Raw genomic sequence first — 27761 nt, forward strand, 5'->3', positions numbered from 1 at the left:
AAGCAGATAGCCTGATGTGGCTTTGCTATAAAAACACAAACACCCATACAATAAATGAAAAGTACACAATAGAAAGGAAAACGGAAAGAGCGGAAAACGTGAGCAAGCCTGCTTCAGGTTCTGATAAAACTAAACGAAAGAAATGCGCTAGGATAATCGTGAATGATGACAAACCTAAAGAGACATTAAACTCTGATTTACTGACAACGGTTTGTAGATTTAAAATTCTTTTTCTTTATAGTACTCAGTATTATACACCATCAGTGTAAAATTAAAAACAAGAATCTGCTCTTTTTTAAACTTTCACTTCATACAAGTTTATTTATACCTACATATATATATATATATATTGCACTGAGCAACTGAAATATAATGGAATTAATAGCACATTATTAATGTTAAATTACTGTTATAAAATAATTACAACCATTCTCATATTTAATTTCTGTGAATATCTGACATCTTATTATCTGTATCTGGTTCAAAATTCAATTAATTTTTCATTTATCTTACGTTTACGATTAATATTTAGTAGAAATGAATTCACATTTTTAGAGTTAAAAACAATTCACTTTAATGCAATGTATACTGTGTGACCAATATCATATCGATGTTGCATGCTTACAATTAGTGTTGTTAAGATCCTGAGGCATCCACAACTACTGAAAAAGATGCATTCAGAGAATCCTTAATGTTCAGAGTCATTTGAATACATGTAATTCTTCCAAAAGAGACCGATACATGTTCGATACTATTGAGGTCTGATAATTCTGTACCCTAGTTAAGCTGATCAATCATCTCTTCTTCAATATTATTACACGTGGGAAGACAATTATCATCCATTCAGCTGAAGTCAGAACCAAACGTTAACATATATGACAGCGTATTATGTATCGTCTTAATGACATCTGGAAAACATAAAGGTCAGAGTGTCCATTCGTGATTTTTCATTATCACACATACTTCCACTACTGATATTAAAGTGAGTTATTTTGTGTCTTACTATAACTAAAATATACCTTGTCTCAGTAGTATTACTAAACCTCTTGTGTTTTTAACCGTACATACACTGAAATGACGTTCGGTTGGAGCTACGAACATCTGATTCTGTTTTTAACAATTATCCCATAATTGTAGCGAATCGTTAGATAACGGTAACTTACTTAAATGTGGACTTTATTCTTTTCAGTCCAGTTCCAGTGTATTTGTACCATTGTGTTACAAGTGATTCCACCATATCTTGTTAATAACACTTTCAGACATTTTGCATCAGTGTTTGTTTTTATAGTCAGTCAACTTTCATTGGTCTGACAGACATTTAGTGAAATATCCAGTTGTCTTCTTTTGGACTTCACTAAGATTATTGATTATTTTAAAGTACTATAAACTGTATGATTTACTTCAGTGTAACAACTATGATAAGACAGTTTGAAAATTCTTCCTCTTTATAGTCCTTTGTAGTTCAGATTACATAACTTTTCATGTTTAATTTATATAACAATGAAATGAGGAGAACAATTGACATTTATTTATAACAGTAGTTTTATCTTGTTTTAGCAAGTTAATATTTGTGAACAAACAATATAAATGTTAAACATTATCTAAAGCTATATCTGCTGTATATTACCTTCCTCACTATTTGGGACAATGCTTGAGATATATTTCGTAGTTTTGAGAAAACGTTTATCAGACATTTTAAACCAATTTCATAATTTACAATTTTCATATAAACACTTATTTGGTTTTACTCATATTATAGTAAAATGATTGTTACATAAAGAATAAATTATATATTTTTAAAATGTTTATTAACTGATTGTTGTTATTAAAACATTTTTTTCGATTGATGATTAATCACTAATTATGATGAAATCTTCAGGCAGAAACACCAGCTTCAAAAGAAATAAAAGACGATGAATGTATCCAGAGGGATATGTCAAGCAACATCAGGCCTCCCTCTACTAGACTTGTCTACAATGCTGATAAAATTATCACTGTAAGACTTGGCAGTAAACCAGAACATCACCAGAGACACGTTTTTATTGTTATTGAAAATGCTGAAACCGAAACAAATTTATTACTGGGAGAGCTCCGAAACTAACACCCATGTGTCAATTAAAATGTTGCCAAAGCGAACATAATCTTATTGTACATGAAACTAAAAATAATAATCAAGTTAAATATGTTGACATCCCTCACAAGATTGTTTTTTACAAGAGATCCGAAACTGAAACCAAAACCCAAAAATTAAATAACCCATGAGCTGCTCAAAAGCATACCATATTATAAATAATTACTTTACCTTATCTCATAAGTTACATTTTGTACATTTTACTCAGTGATATAAATAATAAATAAAACACACATATGAAAAATAAAGAATATAATATTCACCTGGGTCTTCTCTTTTTTGCTGTCAACTGCTATGAAACTTAAGCTCACTTTTCTATTTACGAAATTATTACAATTAATAATGTTTTTATGTAATTAAATAGTACAACTAAGAACAGAGAATAATAATACACAGAAAACACTGTTCTATAAATGTGATAATATACTTTAAGGCAATCAGCTAAGCTCACCTGTGTAATCAGTAATTTCCATCAAAAAAATTTGAAACCAAATGATAAAATAGACAAAACTGCATAAAGAAAACAACAAACCAGATCGCTTGACAGATTGAAACTTTAATTTTCTATTGGGTATAAATAATGTAGTGTAAAACACAAAAGATAACCATTAGTATTTGTGAAAGATGAAATTGCAAGAGTTGGTCTGATTATCTAGTTAATGGTTTGTAGACGAATAACAAACAGAGCTATATCACCGTGTTAGCTTTGGTGTTAATTGAGCAAGAAACGTGGAGACGTATGAGAAACAGACACATACTGACATTTATTTATATAAATTCAATGATAGTGAACATTTTAAATATTCAACTAAAGCCCAGTAAAGTATGGCTGAAAGCTCCATTGTAGAAAACAATAGGTCGTAATGAAACTCCTTCTTTATAAATATTAGGTAAACCATAGAAAATTATGGCTGATACCTAATGGCATAATATTCAAATTGTTTTTATAAGTAAGAATGCCATCTTTATTAATTTCAGTGAATATCTTGGCAGTTTTTCATCACTTTTATTAATAGGGTTACTCTACAGCTCCTCTGTCTTTACGAGAAACTATCAGAGAGGTGGATGGTAAGTTCCAACTGATATATGAACGATACTACACCACAATACAGGTAGACCTGACTTTCAAATGTGTTGCACAATTTTAGTCAAAAGTGAGATGTGGCGAGTCAGCTGTAAAGATGTTCGTTTATTCACTCTGAGGAAAATATTCATGTTTGCGCTCCCAGTGGGAAGAAATAACTCCATCAGTGATAAAGGTAACATGTGTAATAATCTTAGGTGGATCACGCATTAATGTACAATATTTTTTAACAAATGCTACATACATCAACTGGGTGGCATTCATGACAGTAACACTAGTAGACATTGATAACTATCATTTTCTCCCCCTTATTCATACCTGTTAGCATCACCCAACAAGGTGAAGCACCCATACAGAAAACACAACACTCCTACTACTGAAGCTGGAATCAACATACGGGTGTAAAATCCAAGTCAAGCAAAGTACAGGACTATCTTTACTCCAAAATATTCCCTGAAAAAATGAAAGGAACAAACACTGAAATGTTTCTTATCAAGTAAAATATAGTGAATACAATAACTAATGAGACTTCTAATTTAAAATGTTGAACATTTTCAGTTGCATATAAAACAATCAGATCACTTTCAGTTAGTGACTTGGGTTCACAACCTATGATTAAATCTGGATTTTATAAACATCTATTGATAACTGTATTTAAGTTGAACTATAGTTAACTATGAAAACTTCTTTCACACCTACAAATACATGGAAACCACAAACTATGGATATCACAAACCTAATGGATGGTTCCTCCATGATCAATTTTAATCAATACAATCTTAAACATAGACATCACAAACAATGTAATGCATTTCTCTGCAACTAAGACCAACAGTAACATGAGCATGTTTTAACATGAAAAATAACGTTAAAGACCTAACAAGAGCCCATTGATCATGTGCTCAAAAGGTGCCTCAGACAGCAGACAACAATTAAGGAAAGTTCAGTTCTTATATGCTTTCAGAAAAAAACAACTTATGTTTGGGCTAGTACGGTATGTTGAGTATGATTTACATTTTATAAATTGTACCATGTAGTTTCCATGTACACACAAAAGCTTATAAAAGAACAGTTTTGGAAAAATAAACCGAGGATAAACATGGGTGAGTTTTCAGTGAACATTTCACTGAAATATATATATTAGCTGGAGTTTTAAAAGCCACCTAGCCCTCTTCCCCCAAAGCTATGGGGTTGTACATATTTTTAGATGCATATTGAGCTATCCTGGACAACTTTCAGTATGAAATAGGCTTTGTAAACAAAAATCAAATCACTTACTTGTCATTTTACCACATGAATCAATCTGACAATCACATAAACCTTGTAAAGTATTCGAAACAACATATCCAATTATGTTTGTAAGTCCTCTAGTTACACATTTCTAAATTAACCAGCTATGATTTGTCTTGTAAAGACAAAAGTTTATTTCACATTAAATCTGAATGAAGTTTTGTGATCATATGCAATAGATGTTTAAATATTGTATCAAATGCAACTTTACGATATATGTGCAGCTGTCCAGTCAACAGCTTTGTTTTTAATCCTTGAGAAGCACAACCTAATACTGAAGTATTACGTCACATCTACCAGAGGTAAGACATACAAAATTTATTTCAGTACTGCTGAATTTTGTTTACATGCTTTTGGTTTCAAATAACTCATCTCCACTGTCCCCATCAAAATCTAATGCTGTATATTATTTTACCAAATTTAAAGTTTAAGTAAAAATAACTTAAGAAGAAAGGATATGTTTAAATTCAAGCACAAAGCTACATGATGGAGTATCTGTGCTCTGCCCACTGGGGTATCAAAACCTGATTTCTAGCATTATGAGGCATGTAGATGTATCACTGCCCCACTGAGGGAGCAGAAAAAAAGGACAAGCATCTAAAATACAGAAATTGTTCCTGTGAGTAATGACTAATGAGAGTAGTGTATGTAAAAATCAAATTAAGGCCACATATGGGAATGTATTGATTCATTTTGTCTCAGCCAAAATCCAGCTTTTGGATTGCAAATTTCTGTGAAAAACAATCAAAAAGAATCTACATTTTCAATATTACAGTGATACCAAACAAAGCTTCATATGGCTCAGATATCCAACTTTAATGTTGTATGTATCACAGGAGACAAAAAACAAATACAGGGATTATTCCAGTAATACCATGATTCTTGCTATACTTTAGTGTTTACCTTCTTCTTGATATATATATAAAATAGTAGTTAAGTATTATAAGTAACTGCACATCTTACTGTCCTAAATAACAGATCTTAACACTTGTGATGGAATTTGTAAATACCAATATATCCATTTAAAGAAGTGTTGCTGTAACAGCAATGTTTTTCTTACTAGGCTACACATAAGAATGCTAATGTTCATTTTAGATCTAAGCCTAAATCTAGTATTTAGACTGCAAATGTATATATATCAATAGATATCCACACTTTTACTGTAACAATGATAAATATAAAACATTATAGAAACTCAGGTTCATAACACATACAAGACTTGCAAAGTTTTGTCATTAGATTACCTGGAATATTTTATTATTAACAACATCAGTCTGTGCCAAGATAAAATTTAGAGCAAGTTACAATATTATATTTTTTAAATACATGTCATGGATTTCCAAACCTGGTTTGTTGAACAAACCAAGTAACATATGCATAAAAAACCTCATGTTAGCAGTCATTTTTCCACAAAAACCGGTCTCGCAAACTAACGTATCACCTAATCCGCCCATTATCCCCCTCAACATTAACAATGTCTAACATCATGGACAAACCTTGGAACAGAACATGTTTAAAATGGTGCTGTCTTTGAGAGTCGTAACAAAGGCAAGTTGGTTAGTTGATTTAGTGTTTTATGGCACAAAGCAAATAGGTTATCTGTGACAAACGTTCGGTAAAAAGGTAAAAATAAAATAAATGTAGTAAAATTCATAAAAAAAATGAAGGTAAAACAAAACATCATTGAAAAACAGAAAAAGCATAAAACCAATGCTGACACCTAGTCTACAATGTTAAGAGAGAAAGCAGAGTAAAAGAAGTTGTAAAGTACTCACTCTAGCAAAATGGTAATGATCATAACCTGACTAACAGGTAAGTTCAAGAACCACCGTCAGTCACCTGAAGTTGGCCTTTCCAGTCCTGGTTCCAGGTTATGTGTCATAGCAGCCATTATCAAAATGTAAAATAATAGAAGTTTTAAAAGACATAGCAAAATCATAATAATGAGTAGCCAAATGTCCAGTAAAAAGGTAAAAGTTTTTCTTATATGAATGAAAGCAGCGAGAAAAAGTTAACAGCATTGGTTCACTTCAATATATTTACGTACAAAATTATACGTACGTATTATAATGTATACCTGACGAGCCTCTGATTTATTTTGCGTTGTTATTTTGGTTTCAGTACAAAGCTACAATGGGCTGTCTGTGCTCTGCCCACAACGAGTATCGAAACCCGGTTTTTAGCGTTTTAAGTCCGCAGACAAACCGTTCAGCTACTGGAGGGCGTTTATTTCTTTATTTCTTTGCGATGTAGTACAAGTTCAAATAGCCGGAACTTTTAATTTAAAGTTAATTGAATGTGAATGTGTATCAAATTTATAATAATTGCCAACAAGATTCATACACACAAACAATATTAAGTCCTCTATCTGGCATGAGAATAACTTTCAATTTGATATAGAAGCAGTTCACTTAACGAGTAAGCTAGCTAACTCTATTGTTCGCTGGACTCACGCAGTTTACAAGCTGACTTTTCACCGCGGAAAATATCTGATGTCCTCTTAAAGATACTGTCGTCTAAAGTTAAATGGTTTGTAGTGTTCGACATCTGTGAACGTTCTTGGTCAAATTTTGGTAGTTTTATTCGATTTATAAACGTTTATCACAGTTACCAATTCTGAGGTTTATAGTATACTAACTGTTGCAAACTAATAATATATGCTATTTCTCAGCGAGTTTGATGTGTACCTTTTATGATCATTAGACAAGGTTCTAGAAATTTCAGTTGGCAACAATACTGGCAGTCACTAGAACTTAAATACACATATCTCCAATTGATGATTCTTTACTCTAGAATCTTCTACAAATTTATATAATAGATGAGAATTTCACAATACATATTTAACACAAGAAGTGGCGTGAATTTCTAAATATTAATATATATTTAACTAAAACAAACGTTCATATTAAAATAAGTATATGTTAATGAAATGCCGTTACAAACGAAACTATGTGAACTAAACCCAGGGTTTGTTTGCTTGTTTTTTGAATTTCGCACAAGGCTCCTCGAGCTAATCTGTGCTAGCCGTCCCTACTTTAACAGTGTAAGACTAGAGAGAAGACAGCTAGTCATCACCACCCACTGCCATTTCTTGGGCTACTCTTTTACCAACGAATAGGGGGATTCACCATTACATTATAACGCCCCCACGGCTGAAAGGACGAGATTGTTTGGTACGACGGGGATGCGAACCCGCGACCCTCAGATTACAAGTCGCACGCCTTAACGCGCTTCGCCATGCTGGGCCTAAAAAATAATTATTTGGTAACATAATTGGTAACTAATGAGTCACCAATGGCGGATTAACTTGTAATAAACATTAGTAACAATTTTACAGCCAATATACATTCATTAGTCAGCCATTCTGCGATTTTCGTTCAGCTTTGGGCGTGATGGTGAGTAAAACAAAATACATAAAATATAACACGCGGCCAAACTGACTAATGAATGAATATCAGCTGTAAAATTATTACCAATGGCATAAATGTAGCTACAAGTTTGGCCTCCAAATTTGATTTGATATCTTTAATTCGCACGCTCAATCCATTTTTAGCCACACCTTTTTTACCCACTTAGGTGTTTTTTATTAGATTTTAAAGTAAACATGAATTACTTAAAACCTTTCAATAAAGATACACTTCGAAAAGATTATTTATTCGTGAACTAATTAATATAAATGTTTTTAAACAACGTTGTAAATAATTTAATAAAAAATATGATTAACTAACCTCGTTGTATCTCAACAACTTTGGAGATTTTAATTATTTTATTCTAAGTCAGTTATAAGGACAGCATAATTATCTACTTTTATATTTATTATATTATCTCTACAGGACAGTTTAATTTTGAACGCTTTTTCTAAGCCAGCAAAGCATGAGTTTAATTAAATATATTAGTCGCAAGGCGGTTGTGTTAGGACTAACGTACATTTAATATTACATCTTTTATGAAGAGTGTGTTTAATTGAATTCACACATTGCTAGATTAGAAAAGACACTTATATCCTGACACTTAGAGAATAAACAATATCATATAACACATATCATGTATTATTATTTACATTTAGATTCTGGAAACTTTTAACTCTGAGTTTGTGATTTCTGCTTAATTATAAAGATAATTAACCTCAAGGAAGGATAAAAGAAAATCTAAAAGTTTACTTTGAATGTATTCAGTAAGAAAAAATAAATATTTACTTATCTAACGTCATTTTCTTCAGGATGTGTATTGAAATGTTTCACAACATATTACTTTTACATGATCGGACTACCGTTTGCTTATGCTCTGCCCATCACGGGTATCGAAAACCGGTTTAAGGACGGCTGGTGTGGTGTTAACACTTTTACCAAAATAAAGCGGTGAACAACGTTTCGACTTTCTTACATTTTAACTACAAGTGGGTTTCTTGTCATCACAAAAGCCGTTTTGTTATCGGTTTGAGTCCACAGACATATAGGACTACTGAAAACAGACTAGAAAAACAAAGGGTGTGACACTAAAAGGGAATGGATAAAAGCCTTTTCCCTTTTATACGATAGAGTCACTGAAGGCAGATTACAGGAACAAAATATGAAGGACTAAAAGGGAATGGGTTTCTTATCCTTTCGTTTGTTACTGTTAATAATTAACACTAAAAATCGCTCTTTTTCTTACAATAAATGATAAACTAGTTTTTATTTGTTGTTACAAATGCTACATCATTCATAATTACATTAAAAGTTTCCATCCTATCTAGTTTGAAAAAAAAATTATCTTTTTTATCGTGTCAGGATACAGAATATCATAAAGTAAAAAAATCTGAATAAATGCATGATACAAAAGTTCAGTTAGATATGTATTTTTATCTAAATATGAAAACCTTAGAATATTAATATTTTAATGCTATCAGTGTTGGAAGGAAAGTAAGTTAATTTTAACAGACATTTAATTAAACAATTACACGTGCTATGCACAAACATACAAAACTTACAGCTTCCATGCTTTTCTGTTTTACAAGTACAAACGTTAGCCACAAAGATTCCCTTTAACTGTACATTTCTCAAAAGCTTAGACACATGCCTGATTGTTTACATGTTATGTTGGTTTTATGAACCTAATGACCGAAGTTACGTTAACGTTTGATGCGACCGCTATTCGAACCTGCGACCCTCGGACTACGAGCCGAACGCCTTAACACGCTTGGCCATACCGGGCCGTTAGGTTCAATAAATCACGTTGTTTGAAGAAGTTTATCACGTTAACGTGATATCTGTTAAAACAGATATTAAAAATATGTTATACTGTATTACTCACTAAGTTGTTTTCGGAAAACTTGAAAACAAAGATATTCCAGAATTTTATGTTTAATGTTGAAAAAAAACCTAATTTTAGGGACAAAGAAAAATAACGTTTTTTTGTTTTATTTTTATATACGTATTACCTATTCTTAGATTTAGTTCGACTGACCTTATGTGTCAATTAAACTAAGTTCAGCTATTAAAACAACCCAACATTTCCGATAAAAATAGACGTAAAACACTGTAAACATTTTATTTTTTATTTGAGTTTTTACAGTAGAAATACAATATATACATAGATTTTATCTAAAATTGTAAACTAAAATAGAATGACTAGAGCTGACAGGAACATTTCATATGTTACGTTGTTTAATTACACATTTTGTTCGACTTGCAAAGCAGAAATTCGCCGAGTAATTTCATTACTAACTGAACTATATAAGCAAGAATTATTTAAACACACACAACAGAGAAATATTATGACAGGGGATTCATGGTTTCATAGTAAGGTGAATTCGGTTTGTCGGTTGATGGTATTAGCTTCTGCTGGTACATTTGGATTGTGAGTAGCTTCAGTTCGTATTCCGAGCCAGCTAGCTGCTTTCCGGGTTTATGATCTAGGCTCGCCAGACGATAAAATCGCAGGCTATTGCATATAGATCTCGTTTTTGATGTCCATTTTGGTTATTTTCCAGAGGGATGAAACACGAAAGAACGACAACATAAAAGGGAAGTCCGGCCTCATTTGTGACAATAATAGTTTTTGTGCTTTTGACACCCTAACAGTGTCTGCCACTTATAATATCGTAAGCTGGTGTTTTCCGTATCCAGAATTGTGCAAGTTCACACATATCTTCTCCAATAACACGGACCGATAAAAGCTAGAATTTTTAAGTTACGATAGCATGAATTCAGTAAATTAATTTAGAGTATTTGTCTTTCCGTTATGTCACCAAATATTAACACAGTTAACAGACCTTCACACCGTACATGTTGTGATCGTCCGTAAGTTAAAAAGTATCTCAACCATTTTACTCAAACTCTATTATGCTGATATATGATGGATTAACTAACACATTGATTGTTAAATGTGGTAAGTACATGTGTCTATACAAAATATGTGTTATTTTTAGAATAATTCATTTATAATAACTTGAGGAAGTACATCAAGAAACAATACAAAACATGAACAATATGTGAAGTAAACAAGTGTAATAACATAACAACTAAGGCTGACGGTGGGAACCATATCAGAATCTATTAAATGTTTTACATACATATATACTATTGATAAATTATAAATAAAGTTGAACCTCAATGAAAAACAAAATCATTGTTTTTAAAACCCTTGTCTTTTCAGAAAGTTCATTTCGCTCAGAACATTAAAGAACATTGAAAAGGCAGTAAGCTAACAGAACTCGTCGTCAACTCTTGAGTGGCCACTCAGTCATATACATCAACGCCAATGTATGGCGTTGATGTATATGGCTGTCACACTTAGTGTAGCCACGGCTACAAGAAGAAGTTATAAACATATTTTTTTTTAAAGTGACGAACGAAAATAATTAGTTTTTGAAACTGATAAAATGGAGGCAGAATACAAAAAGAACAAATTACAATAAAGTCAAGACTAAGTAATAATGTGAAGTTAAAGTGTGTGTGTGTTTTGTTTTAACAGAGTCACATCAGGATACCTGTTTTGTTTTAACAAAGCCACATCGGGATATCTGTTTTCTTTTAACAGAGTCACATCGGGATATCTGTTTTTTTTTTACCAAAGCCACATCGGGATACCTGTTTTCTTTTAACAAAGTCACATCGAGATATCTATTAAGCCATCTGAGAGGAATTGAACTCCTGATTTAAGCGTTGTAAATCCGTAGACTTACCGTTGTACTAGCGAGTGAGGGGCTGAAGTTAAAGTCTCTACTATATAACTAGATGTTTATATGAAATAAGTTTGGACACGTTCATGTATTTTATTCAACTGGAATTCAGAAATAATTTTTATGTCTTCTCAAAAGATTAGTAAAGCATAGTATTATATTAACTTTAAAAGTGAACCAGTACCTTGTCAATATATTTAGACATGTTTACAGCTAAAGCAAAACAAGAACTGTTATTTCTATCTGTAGAAAACCAACAAGAATTTTAAGCAATGTTCACCTATTGTTATACAACTACGAAAGGATAGAAAGTTTAATGTATTTAAGAGAAAATGTCCTACATGGTCGCTGATGAAAAGCAGAATTTTGTTTTGAAATGTTACGATATATTATAGGATTTATCAAAAAATGGCCATCTAAGGATTTTTGGTTTGTTTGGAATTTCGCGCAATGCTACATGATGCTGGTATGGATGTATGTCTAAATTAATATAAATAAATAGCCCTAGTGAACATATTGGATGTTAGTGTAAAATATTATATATAAATAGCATTAGTGAACTCATTGGATGTAAGTCCAAAATAATATAGATAAACAGCCTTAGTGGACACATTGGACGTAAGGCTAAAATATTATATATAAATAGCCTTAGTGAACTCGTTGGATGTAAGTCCAAAATATTATATATAAATAACGTAGTGAATACATTGGATGTAAGTTTACAATATTGTATATAAATAACGTAGTGAATACATTGAATGTATGTTTAAAATATTATAAATAAATAACGTAGTGAATACATTGGATGTAAATTTAAAATCACATATATAAATAATGTAGTGAGCATATTGGATGGAAGTGAAAGACGTATAATGGGTGAAAAATTAAGCTTTCTTTCTTTCTTTGTTTGAGATAAAGCTTTCTGCAACCTGTTCACCACGGGTATCGAAATCCGGTTTCTAGCGCTATAAGTCCGTAGACATTCCGCAGTTCCACTGAGGGGTGAAATTCTAAGAATATAGCTATAAAAATAAGAGAACATTACAGACAATCATATAGCATTACAAACCATCATATAACATTACAAACAATTATATAACATTACAAACAATCATATAACATTAGACAATCATATAACATTAGACAATCATATAACATTACAGACAATCATGTAACATTACAGACAATCATATAACATTACAAACCATCATATAACATTACAAACAATTATATAACATTACAGACAAATATATATCATAACAAACAATCATATAACATTAGAGAATTATATAACATTACAGACAATCATGTAACATTACAAACAATCATGTAACATTACAGACAATCACATAACATTACAGACAATTATATATCATTACAAACAATCATATAACATTAGACAATTATATAACATTACAGACAATCATGTAACATTACAAACAATCATGTAACATTACAGACAATCACATAACATTACAGACAATCATATAACATTACAGACAATCATGTAGATTATATATGAAACAAGGAATAATATGTTTGTTTCTAATGCCTAGAAAAACAAGTTGTTACTGTTAGCCACCATTTGATATTACAGGCAGAAAAAAAACTGTTTTTCAAAATACAGAATATGGAAATTAACGGGAAAATATTGAAGACGATACACAGAGAAAGAGTAAATACAGTAAACCTTGACAGATATAAGATGTTTGGATGCTAAGATAATCATTAAGATATTGTGACACATGATGAAGAAATGAAATACATGATGATAAAACTGGTATAAAATATATTGTTTAAAGTTTGAGACAGATATAGTGACACATGATGAAGAAATGAAATACATGATGATAAAACTGGTATAAAATATATTGTTTAAAGTTTGAGACAGATATAGTAGCACATGATGAAGAAATGAAATACATGATGGTAAAACTGGTATAAAATATACTGTTTAAAGTTTGAGACAGATATAGTAGCACATGATGAAGAAATGAAATACATAATGATAAAACTGGTATAAAAGTTAGCAGTACGAGTGCACAAATCTTGAACATCCAGTAAAGTTTAATTTGTTAACATTCTCAATCGATTTAGTTCTGAAATTTAACACTAATTTTTTAAGACACTTTCTGAGATGTCGCTGAAACAGATAAAATATAACAATAAACAAGATTTAGTGAATATATATTTTATATACGTTTTATTTCAGTTGTGTAATATTCGATTTAAAATGTTTCATTATAATTAGAGTTATAAAAATCATTCAACCGTAACTCATGTTGTTTTTTCAGAGAAAACTACGTTGGGCTATATGCGGAGAATCGAACCTCGTATACCAGTTTAGACATTTCGCTCTTCCACGTGTAACCTCTAAATCGATCGATTGATCTCTAATAAGTAGACAGAAACTGTTTAAACATAGTGTACAATATTCCTTGAGTTTATAACCTCTCGTAACACGCAAGAGAAACAAAATGATAAAATGTTCGCAGACCTTAACTGAATATTTACATTGGTTACAGTAAATCATTGATGTTTGTTTGTAGAGACGATTCATCAATTGGTTTAAGAATTCCAATCACAAAATATATTTCATTTTATTCTAAATTATAGCCATATATTTATAGTTCAAGTGTTGTGAAATCTAATGTGAATTGTAAATATTCTGTTAAATGTAGTTACGCTATAGGGAGTTATGTTGTGATTCAGCTATGTTACCTATACATATTCACGTGTTATCATCCGGGAACTGTTCAGTAGTACAAATACACGATTCTTTGTGATATTGTTTAAAACATAGCATGAAAGCCCTTAGTAACAGGACCTTTAAAAACGTATTGTTTGAAAAACCATGTGCACATCATGACTTCATTATTCTTGGCCAATATCTACAACGTCTTGTTTCAAGCAAGCAATTGCACAATACAAGTTAAAGAGATGTATAGAATGAAGTTAATACACAATACCAGGTAAAGAGATGCATAGAACGTTAATACACAATACTAGGTAAAGAGATGTATAGTTGTATAGAACGAAGTTAATACACAATACTAGGTAAAGGTTAATACACAATACTAGATGTATAGAACGAAGTTAATACACAATACTAGGTAAAGAGATGTATAGAATGAAGTTAATACACAATACTAGGTAAAGAGATGTATAGAACGAAGTTAATACACAATACTAGGTAAAGAGATGTATAGAACGAAGTTAATACACAATACTAGTTAAAGAGATGTATAGAACAAAGTTAATGCACAATGCTAGGTAAAAAGATGTATAGAACGAAGTATGGTAAGGGGGTGTAGTATGAACTTAGTACACAATACTAGATAAGAGGGTGTAGAATGAAGTTAATACACAATACTAGGTAAGAGAGCGTAGAATAAAGTTAACACATAGTGCTCGGTGATGGAGTGTAGAATGTGGTTACAACACTGGATTATGAACAGATTTATGAGGCTTAAGATGTTATCCTTTAGGATTTCCACACAACCAGTAGGCACGAATCCATAATGTTAAAGGTTTACTTGTTAATTTCAATCCAATTCGAAATTCACCGTGCAGTTTCACAAGTTATCATTGCAATGAAATAGGTGTATTACATAAAGAATCGTCTTAGAACAAATTAATTCTGGTAAGAGATTCCCAAGGTGCGAATGAAAGAAATAATATAAGAAGGTTTGACTCGTATTTCTAAATTATATTAGAGAAATGTAATCGAAAGCATTATGAGACCTAAACTGTCTCATGTGATTGCTAAGATAAAAGAAGATATAACTTTATTTCAGAATAATATGCCCATGGTGGCAGTAATGTAATAGAATGATCTGATATTCAACATTATATAATCATATTACTCAGGCGATCTTGACTGACAGTGTGACGTGTACATTAAATCATCAAATTATTTACGGTATTCTGACAGAAATAACCTTTTACCTTTGTGTGGAAGTTTTGTTTGCTTGGTAATGTTTAGAGCAAAGCCAATTTAGGCTATCTGTTGTATCTACCACCGGGAATCGAACCTTGGATTTTAGTGTTGAAGGTCAGTAAGATTGAAGCCGTCCCACCAGAGGGACAAAATAATAAAAGAAAATATAGTAAAGAATTATGGACAGTTTTATCACCTCGAAAAACAAAAAAAAAGGCAATACATATATGAGTTAAAACACTTTAATTTATTAATATATGTTTATGTTTGTAAAGTTAACGATATTTTATCCTAATTATGTGAACATTTTTAGTAATCATATCTTCTTTATGAAAAGCATTGTGAATGCCTTAACAATTTATTTTGCATGATTCCTATCATTTGCTAGTAACCCTAGTTTGGTGCAATGTAGAGAAAATTAATATTGATAAAGTTAAGTAAACAAAATTACAAGGAATGATTGCGTTGAAAACAGCAAATCCAAATCTTTGACTAATTATATTAGTTTGTTTTAGCCTATAAACAAGCCGAAAACAAAAATAAATTATAAAAATAACAAACAAAATAAAAAACGCTGCACTAAATGAAAAGATCCCAGATTACAAGCTATAATGTGGGATATAAAATTTACCCTAGATTTTGGAGGTAACTGAAGAAGTAGGCCCCACACTATGGTGGGGATACACCGTCTTAACCTCCATTAGCCAGTCTCACATAAAGAAAGAAAATAAAGGAATAGCAATAGATATAGAAATAGAAAATAGAAATTGGGCGAGCAAGATGTGGGTGCTCAAGCTCACAACGTCCCACATCCATATCACCCTTCACTGCCTGCAGGGAGTTGTGGGAAGGTGACTGATTTCCAAAGTAAAGAAGAAAATAATGAATTGAAAAATAAATATAAGGTAAGAATAAGAAAAAGAAACAAACAATCTGTAACAGTTTCATCAACTGACATTCACACCTCAACTTAGTCAACAATAACTTCATCTCTGAGAAATACATTGCTAGTATTTACACTTTATAATGATCCACGATGACTCTACCATTGCACTTTACAGCTCACAATGGTTAACACTAACTTCTAAACCTTTTTCGTTGTTATCTGCTAAAAATGTTCAGTATAGACTTTTTTTATCTAAGTGAAACATTAGCTAAATAGGCGACTAATTCATTTTCTCAGGTAGTTATTATTTATCACGCATGCGTTGATCACAATCGATCAAGTCTACTAAACAGGAGCCATTTTTGAATAAACCAGCGCCATCTTCAGGCAGACTGTGAGTGTCATATTTCTTATTATCATTAACCAATAAACTCCATAATTCCTCCATAGCCTATTTGTATTGATTCAAGAAAGTTACGGTTTGATGAGCCAACAGAAAGTCTCATTCATTTATTACCCTGGTTTTTTTGACGATTTCCAAATCCCATGTAATTAAATTAATACTTCCTACAATAAAAGTTAGAAATTGAAGAATTAACAAAAATTTATAAAGGTGGTCTTTACAAATTCATGTTTCCTTTCTAAGAAAAACTGATAGTTCAAATGAAATACATACTGTATAAACTTACAAAGTGGTTTGGCATGAAAATGGGATAAAAATTTACAATTATAGAATTGATTTTCTCGAAAAATCACAAACTAATTAAAGTTATCAAGAGCATATATTTAAAAACTACTGCAGGCAACAGTCTAGTCTTTCAAAATTACATGGAATTTATCAGTTGCTTGCTGAGTATAAGATACAAATGAATGTCTGATATTGTTTCATCCATACACCTACCATTCGTAAGGCAAGTGATAAGATAAATACCTCGGTCACACACCCATTCAGTTTAAATGCAGACGTGCACCAAGGGTTTGTACTCAGCCCAGTACTTTATAATATATATATTAATGACATAACTTTTCAGAAAAAAAGTTCAAAAACATTAAACTTAACCTCAATAAAACTAACATCACCTTCACAAAGTCCATCACTTTTCTAGGCCTTACCATGACTCACAACCTATCTTGGACACCACACTTTCAGAAAATCGCTACCCGAGCAAGTAATAGAATTTTCTTTCTTAAACGTATTAGTGGCCCCAACAAAGGCTGTTCTCCCAAAATTATTCTCGCAATATACAAAGTATTCATTAGACCCCTTTTCGAATATGGTTGTGCAGCCACATGTAACATGACTGAAGGACAATACTCAGTGTTACAAAACCTGCAAAACCTCACCATTAAAACCGCTTACCGCCTCCCCAACTATACTCCCGCAACATACCTCTACTTCCTAACTCAACTATTACCAATTCAGGATCGATTCATCAAACTTACGAAACGATACTACACTAAAGCTACTGACAGAAACTCCCAAACTCGCCAATTATTCCGACTGGCAGACACACCTCAAAGTATACTTCACCATTAAACTGGACTACTAACCACAGGGACCAGTACTAACCATTACCGATAAAACAGACAATGCTGTGTTACCCATTTATATGTCATTAATGTTTTACATTCCAGGTTGGGCAATGGGTTGGTATTGTTTTTCCGCGCCCACCCAGTGAAAGTGGTTTTCTCCGGGTACTTCCGGTTTCCCTCACATTTAATTTCTTGCCATTTGATTTATAGATCCACCGCACCCTAGCTCTGAAAGGACCTTCTGTCTCTCTTCCTCTCACTCTCCACACTATTCTCTTTCCTATCTCTCTCTCCATATTTTATTCTCTTTCTTTCTCTCTCTCTCTCTCCCTTTCTCTGTCCCTCCTTATGTCACTGGTTCCTTTTAGAATTTGTGACCTGCTGCAGCTTGGTCTCCCTGCTCGTGATCATGATGATTTCCGTCCAAAGTGTACCAGTCCAGCTCTCCCGCTCCTCAACTTTCCTATATTATCGTTATTTTCTGTAATACATCATTCAATTCGTTTTTTCTACCTTTCTCCTCACGACACAACTTACCTTATACGCGTGTGGGGCTGAAGAGAAACAAAAGTTTCTGAGCGCCCCAGGTTTGCCTTCAGGGTCTCCTTTAAGGACTTTAAAACCTAAACTACTACTAAGTCAGAAATAAATAATAAATAAGTAATCCATACGCGGTTGACCTAGTTTCCAGATATTTTTTCGTTGCTTCAGCGTCTCTGACATTTGTGTTTCTTCGAAATGTTGCAGAACTTTTTCCGAATTGTTCTAGCGAACCAAGTTTGTTTAGAAAATTTAAATTAATATTTGAACATATAAACATTTACATTACAAAGGCCTATTATATACCTTTTCCAAAAGCGAGCAATCTTTGGTTACAACAAGATATCTACGAAATGCTAAGCTATGTCATAAAGAAGTTCTGATAAATTCTGTTGTACTTCGACTTCATATCTCATTGATTGTCACATTAGTTGCCAGTTTGCATATTCAAAATGTTTTGGTGTGGTTTATTCATTCCTATAAACTGAAGAGTATGATAACTCTAAATTTCAAAGGCAGCCTGGCACTGATACAATACCAATAATATCACGAGTTCTTCTTCATCATTTCCCTGAAATATCCCTTGCAGCTCATTTATACTAGCAGATAAAGCAGATCTTTAGTATCAATTAATAAAATAAGATTAATGTTCCAAGAGTATCCTATTGGTGTTACTATAAACATATTCAATGATTGTATCGATCTACTTAGCATGTTGAATTTGGCGATATCACTTATAAGACTGGAGTCGTGATTAATTGGATCAGTGTATAGACGTACAAATGTTCCAATGGTTTGTCTTTAGAATGCGTGGGATTTATGGTAATATTCATAGGAATTAGAGGTAGATATGTTTACCAATCATATTTCCACATGGACAAGTCCTCCCATAAAAATTATGAGAATCTGATTTCATGTTCTTTCGAAAGTAATAAATTGTTCACTTTAGATTATTTGGAAATGAAGCCTCAATGTTATATAAAAATGATACTGCTCACGTGGATTTATATTGTGAGTATTTTTAACACAATTGTAAGCAGTCTATTTCGTGCGTTTATTTTGTTGAGAAACGCACTTGAAGATAATTAGTTTAGGAAACATTCTGAAATGAGTTACTTAAAATTTTTTATTACGAGATTCAAATAATATTCAACATTTTTAGGTTATAGAGCGACTGGGAAGGATATTTGAAGTAACTAGTGAAGGGAGAAACCTCAGTCAACAACGCGATAATCACCCTGTGAATAACCCTAATCCAAAAAAAGAATTAACAACAAAATAATTTCATTCTGGTAAAAAAATAGAAAGCAAACACAATACTAATGTCGTATATAAATTACATGATAGTAAGTCTCATGTATTTTAAGTCGGGGAAGCAACACCATTACTCTGAAAAATTTTTTTTTTTTAAATTGCACCTCAGGTAAGTATATCATTCGTAACATTTACTTACAAAAGAGGAAATTCAACATCATAAAACAATAAACCTAATAATTCCTTCTAATGCAAGAGTAAAACCACTCTAAACCTATGCAAAGTAAAACACTTTTATATCTATACTTAAAACTTTTATTAAATATTGTTGTGTGTATTACAACTTGAAGATGGGACTCTTAAATTATAACATGTAAATCATTAATCGCGTTTCAATACTCATGGTAGGGATAACACAGATATCACATTGTGTGGGTTTCTGCTTAATTCTAAACAAATAAATCGACCACTTCTTCACTGTACCTCATGTGTGTGTGTTTTTTTCTTATAGGAAAGCTGCGTCGGGTTATATGCTGAATACACGGAGAGGAATCGAGCCCCTGATTTTTGAGTTGTAAATCCGTAGACTTACCACTGTATTCAGCGAAAGAATGCAATACTATGTATAATTTCTATACAATATATATCCCAAATCATGAATATTAGAAGCTAGTATGCCCGGAATGGCCAGGTGGGTTAAGACGTTCGACCCGCAATTCGCGGGTTCGAATCCATGTAGCACCAAACATACTAACCCTTTCAGCTCGGTAGCAGTTCCTAATTTAGCAGTGTAAGACTAGAGGGAAGGAAGCTAGTCATCACCACCCACCGCCAACTTTTGGGCTACTCTTTTACCAACGAATAGTGGAATTGACCGTCATATTATAACGACCCCACGGCTGAAAGGGCAAACATGTTTAGTGCGACGGGGATTCAAACCCGCGACCCTCGGATTATGAATCGAACGCCTTAACCCACCTGGCCATGACAGGCCATTTCTCGTATATATATATATATATAGCTTTATGTACTGTTATCTGTATTCATAAACAACATTACGAATCTTGTTGTCTTTACGATCTCTGGTGATAACGATAGGCCTCGTCTGTAATGATATGGTCGATCATGTGTTGTTTTTATAAATGAGATTATAATTAAAAGTTTTAATTCAAATACCTTTTAACTACCGGTTTTTTTGTCGTATTTAGTCCAATTCAGACACTAAATCATGAGAAGTGTAAAATCATTTAGAGAGGAATAAGGGCAAAGGATATCTTCGTTTGAAGTGGTTCTTCAACTCTTTTATTATCGGAAAACCTTCTTTGCTTCACTAACCTCTGCATTAATACCCATGCTATATATATTTTATGATAAAAATCACGTAAACTGCATATAGTATCAGGCTGGACATACAAATGGCGTTTTGGGAAATATTTTGTCTCTTATTATTATTGGTATATAGCAGTTGATGCGATTTGTTAATATAAAAAAAGTTGTTATTGCTGTTAATCACACTAGTGTTTTAATCTTACTGATACTATTTACTGTTAATATGTTAGTATGTAATAATAGCTGGATTTCATTACCTAAAGAGCTGTTCTCAACTGTATTCTCGCCAAGGGCATAGCGCTGAATGCCCACTGTATCGAATTGTACTTATCTCAGAAATCTATGTTACAAAGTAAAAAATAATGGTTAAAAATTAATTAGTTATCATAGTCATTCACGTTTTAAATCCTTATTACAAAAAATACACATCTGTATAAAAAAAAGACGTGTAGTTATTTTAGTTTCCTAATTCTGTTTGTCCGGTCATACGCTGCATTGTTACATTTTCAACATTTACTCTGTAGTTATTACATGAGTGTGGATCTTAATATCAATATAGAACATAGAGAAATCTTTTTATCCAAGACTTTAGCACCTCATACTTTGAGGGCTAGGATACTCATACCATCAGCATAATTAAACAATTATATAAAAAAGTATAAAAAATTATATAAAAAAGTTACACTGGATAAGTATATCGTGATATGTTTGTTTTGTTTTCAGCTTTTCGTAAAGTTACACAAGGGCTACCTGCGATAGCCGTCCTTTCTTCAACAGTATAAGAGTGGAGGGAAGGTAGTTCGTCATAACCTCCCAGCACCAACTTGCTAACGAATAGTTATATTGCACGTCACATTATAACTCCACCATCTCTGAAAGGGCTAGCATGTTTGGTGTGACGGAAATTCAAACCTAAACCGACTACATGTTCCGACTTTACGCATGTCTATCTCTTTATTTGAAGTTAAGGTACTTTTGCACCCAGCATCTTAACATGTCCATTTCTCAGTTAAATTACCAATGAACCGAGAACAAAAGCATCCAAAACTTAAGCATAAATCATTTAACAAACTAGTAATATAAGTAATGTCAGCTTTCGTTAATGTACTTTTTGCTACTGTAACATTTCAGTTTTTGAAACGTTCTTTCATATTTCTATAAATGTTTAATTTAATAAATATCATCATAGATACTTCTCTTCGTCTTTGAAATGTGTTTTGGGTTCGTAGAGTGACATCCACATAACTTATGTATTGTTTTACTTTAATTATCTGTTTGAGGAAAGAAGCATCACTTCGAATGAGAGTTTGGTTGTTAGATATCCAACACCTCTAATCACTACAAACTTCATAAAGCAACAATTTGGCCAAGCTACTACTACTGCCATCAGACTGTTATGTAAATTTAAGTTTTTTTCTCTCGAGTCTTCAACATAATGTACTTCGTGATCACGAGAAATCTACTTGATGTAACAATGTATTTCAATACTGCTAGTGTGGGTATTAAAACTTTTATTAAAATAAAGAAGACAACAAAACTTCAAACTTCTTAGTTTGAATAAATTTCTTTGTACAATTAATTGATACATTATGCGCATAATGCGATAAGTTGCCATGTCGGAGATACCCAGTGATTTAGGCTTAACAGACCGTAATTTTGAACCAAAAAACATTGGTAAGGTAATCAGTCCACACCATTTACCGTCTGAAGAGTTTTTCTTAAAGAAAAAGTGGGATTGGCTGTTACTATTATGACGCACATACAGCTGAAAGAACGAAGCATGGTCAGTAGTACCACTTCTCAAACACAAGACCCAAATTAAATAAGAACATGATCATAAGAACGTGAGAATCTAACATTTTGTTCGTTACGAATAGCCCAAATGTTGGTGATGTTTGGTGTTGATAAGTTGTTTTCCCTCTAATCTATCACTTCAAAGTCAGGGACTGGTGACACAGATAGTCATCGCTAAATTAAAAACAACCAATCAATCTCTGAGGTCTTACTACCCGATATGGATTATATCGCTTCCTTACAGACCCTTCATACCGAAGACGTCATACTGTATAAAACAAAATGCAAGAAAACCTAGGGAGTGAAGTACCCATAGCTCAGGACTTCAAGACTGACCTGCGATTCCAGAGCTCCACGTCATAGCTTTCAACAGGATAGTGAGGCCATTTTGGTGGGACTCTTCGAAGAACCAACCTGTGTGTCATTCATACGAAAACAGTGAGAATCATGCAGAAAAAAACAAACTTAACCCACGAATGCGAGGAATACGGGCTTAAACAATAAAAGCATTTGCGGCCTATTGCTCACTTCTTTAAGCGAACTACCAGTAATCCAGACTATGGGACTGAGGGTTCTTGGTTAAGTCCAGTTACTACTAAACGAAATAATGCCTTGCACTTTGGTGCTGTGTTGGCATGCTATAAGAGTGACAGTCAAACAAGAGTAGTTCAAGAGTCAAATATATATATCAATAAAGATTAGATTGCAGGAATTAGTGTTTAATTTACGTTATCTTAAAACTGAAACTTTCCACGAGGGAAGGCAGACAGTCAGTATATAGCTTCCTCCACTATCAATTGGGGTATCTCAAGTGGTCCTGGCCTGACTAGGTGGTTAAGGCGATCGAATCGTAATCCCCGTCCCACCAAACATGCTTACCCTTTCAATCTTGAAGCGTTATAATATGTGGCCAACTATTCGTTGGCACAAGTGTTGGCGGTGGGAGGTGATGAGTAGCTGCCTTCCCTGTAGTGGTATACTACTATATTTGGGACGACTAGCACAGATAGTCCCCATGTACTTTTACGGGAAATTAAAAAGAAAGAAAAAAAGAATCACACACAATAATACACTCGTAGCTCTTAAATGTGATGTGTAACAAATTGTTTGCTTGTTTGTCATCAGATACCAACATAGACCCTCTGATACAAAATATAACATCCTAATCATTAAATCACACCGAGCCTAACATTTTTCCTTTAACAGAATATAAGTTTCTCTCTTTATTCTCTGTCGAGGTCTTTCTCTGACGTTATTACATAAGTTAGAGATATTGGGTTGCGCCTTTATTTATTTAAACTGAATCTACCTACAGATATAAGTTTAACAGTACTCTCATGCTTAAGCAATAAATAATTGCCACAATTCCTTAGCTAAGTGTATTCAGTCATAATATTTCATTATTTCACACCATCAAATATAGTATCTCACATGAAGGCGGATGTATCAAAATAGTACCTCATAAATAGTCGAAGGTCTTAAATTAATACCTCGCCTGAAATCAGATGTATCAACATAATATCTCGTATGAAAGAAGGTACATGAATATAGTATCTCACATGAAGAAAGATATTTCTAACAGCAGTTTGGGCACACAAACCAAACTTTAATGAAGCATTTAGGTAAGTACTATAAATAACACTGCTGTTCAATAAAATGAGAAACAAAAAAGTGTTTTTTTCTTTCAGTTTCTTGTATATTAAATCTAAAGCAATGTATTTTTTATCATTTTATTCACTTACGATAAATACTTGATAAATCTTCACACAAAATTTTAGTAAATAATAGTTACAAACAAAGCTCAGTCTTACTATGTAACTACTGGCATGTGCCTTCTTTCAGACAGTTAAAATATGAAAAACAAAATGTGCAGATAAAAAATACAGTTGTCTTTTATGCTAAAATTCGATTCAAACTATATATATAGTCAATGTGTTGTTAATAATGTGTACAGTAAAATATGTGACACTACACTATTAACGGACTCGACAAACATCTACACTTGGTTTTGAAAATCATCGTAATTTAAATTACCATTATTTTTTTATCATCAGGAATATAAGTCGGATGAGAAGTAAGAAACAGTAATTCATCAATAAAGAAGTGAATATATGCAATGTTTTTACCATCAATAAAGACAAAACATGTACTTTGATAAACTGTACAGATGTTAGTGTTTTTTGGTGAAAAGATAAAAGTGTATTCGAGTCCTTGTCAGTGAGATGATAGAGACAAAATTCTAATGTACACTACAGCAAGAAGAGATACAATTATAGAAACTTATACTTTGGTGATTAAAATTATAAAAATAAAGAGTACAGGACAATTACAGTTAGTAAAGATAAAACTGATTTAAATTTAATTAGAGGATATGTAAGAGAAAACTTAATCACACTATTGAAGAAAATGAAAGAAAACCTGTAAAAGGCTGAAAACACAAAGTAACGTAAAAGCTCCACTAAATTTTTAAAGTAGTCATTAGTCTTCAATAGAAAAGGTCCAGCATGGCCAGGTGGGATAAGGTGTTCGACTCGTAATCTGAGGTTCGAATCCCGGTTACACCAAACATGCTCAACCTTTCAGCCGTACCACCGTTATAATATGACGGTCAATCTTGGTAAAATGTTGGTAAAAGAGTAACCCAAGAGTTGGCGGCGAGTGGTGATGACTAGCTGCCTTCCTTCTAGTCTTACACTGCAAAATTAGGGACATCTATCGCAGATAACAATTAAGTAGTTTGAGCGAAATTAAAAAAAAAATTCAATAGAAAACTAAGTGCTTTCCAAAATACGCTACTGTTTTCTTCCAAAAATCTCTAGGTGTCTGACGGATCGTATCTGTTTTACAAAGATGTATAAATACTTTATCTGTGGGGGTTTTATGAGTTGTGGATATAAAGTTTACCACAATTATAAGAGCCATACAAATATATACATGACTCCAGCATACGAATCTGAACACCTCCGGAAACAGTAATATTATTTGATGCCCACAGGTCTTACATCTCTTGCTACACATAGCTTTGTAGGATACCAGCTCTTTCGAAAATAGTAAAGATAAACCCATTAGATGCCAATGGATATCTGCCCTGTTCAGCTGTGTGAATGTGTTATATTGCAAACAGACACCATCAATGTCAACTCTTTGACAAAATTGTCCATTTTATTAGTCCATTGCTCTGTATGTTTCCTGCTAGGTGACTCAGGCTGCCGTGGTTATAACAAGGAAGGAAAACAGTTTTTTTGTATTAAGATGGATACAACTTTTTTTTATATGGAAGATTTAAAAATATTTGTTGCTATCAGGTGTTTTTAAACTCGTAAATGTTGTTAAGTTTAAACGTCACACCAACAGTTCGCCTACAGGAAGCGATTATCATCATGGAAAACTGTACCAATCCTTTTTTTCTAATCTTAATCACAAATATAAAGTTAAGAAACTACTGTAAAAACATATAAAACACGTTGAACACACAAATATCTGTGTAACGGATAATCAGATCTGTTTTGTTTTTAACAAGCACCAAATAATTGTTACTAAAGTTTTTAATAATCACAGATGAAATGATTAACAAAAGAAGGCTTGAAGGAAGGTCAAATGGTAATGGAATTCTAACAGTACACCCACATTTCACTTATAGCTGAAAACTAACTTTGTATTAGATAGAACAAAAAGATACACATAAAATTATATGTTCATAAAACTGTGTCAGTGGAGTCATTCTTAAAAAAAACATCTATGATCTTATTTATTTTGGTCGTAATTGTAGCAAAAATAGAAACTTAATCTATATTTTAAAACTATTTTAACATAACCAATCATAAAATAGTGGGAAAGAAGAAATTTAAAAGCAAAAATACTTTAATTTGATTGGTATTTGTATTTTTCTTTAAATCAGCCTTTCCCAGAAATTTGTAGAAATTTCTTGAGAGTAGTACACAAAATTTCTTTTACGAAATCGCACTAGAACATTCTTGAAACTTCGAACGACGCGCTTGATTCATATAAAAACCGAGAGACAGTATTACGTGAAGAATGTTGTTAGTCACTTACCATCAGAATGCAATATTAGAACTGTGATTAGCCCTAACTAATCGGAAAACTACACAATTTGGCTAGCAGCATTTATAGATTTTTAACATTACAAACAGTTTAACTTCAGTTAATCAACTTTACATTATTATTACTTCGAAAATGTTAAATATATTCGGCGGAAAAATTCAGCTTGTAAGGATGTGCAGCCTATCAAACTAAATAGCTTAAACGAGGAGTAGCACTATTAACGTCTACAAGTTTATAAAACTGTTGTATATAATCCAGCATTTGTAATAACTCTTAGTGATAACGGTTTTCATAAGTTATAATTTTTGTATTAAAATTTATTTGTCTTAAAAAAGAACATTGTTTCTTTCAAACTTGTTACAAAATATCATAAATTTAATACGTATTAACATTTATTTATCTTCTATTTTCAAATTCATATTTGTACTGATTTGAATCAGTAATACGTAAAGTAAGTAACGTAATAAAGAGGAGACTCGTCAAGGATAAAGAATAATACGTACCAAGTTGAATTTTATACACGTCATGTTCTGATAGAATCCAGAGATCTGATACACAAATGTATATATTTAAAAACTGCTTGTATGTGTTAAGAAAACTTATAAGAAGAGAAGCGAACAACGTTTCGACCTTCTTCGATCGTCGTCAAGTTCACAAAGAAAGAAAGAGGTAAGTGACTGATAGCTGACCACATGTGTGAAGAGAGTTGTGTAATTGAGAGAAGGAATGTAGAGGGCGTGCTTAGATGTTTGATGT

The 27761-nt window shown here is 32.4% G+C and overlaps 1 long non-coding RNA gene across 1 annotated transcript; it reads right to left on the bottom strand.

Moving 5' to 3' along the window:
• Positions 1 to 465: 465 nt before the first annotated feature.
• On the bottom strand, positions 466 to 27761 carry LOC143226271 (uncharacterized). The gene is made up of 4 exons (XR_013014529.1): positions 27509 to 27761; positions 12605 to 12689; positions 3534 to 3668; positions 466 to 2057 (listed from the first exon to the last, which is right to left on the bottom strand). It is a non-coding gene; the product is annotated as an uncharacterized LOC143226271 (long non-coding RNA).

The sequence above is a fragment of the Tachypleus tridentatus genome, chromosome 9 (assembly GCF_004210375.1).
Source record: "Tachypleus tridentatus isolate NWPU-2018 chromosome 9, ASM421037v1, whole genome shotgun sequence".
Classification (NCBI taxonomy): Eukaryota; Metazoa; Arthropoda; class Merostomata; order Xiphosura; family Limulidae; genus Tachypleus; species Tachypleus tridentatus.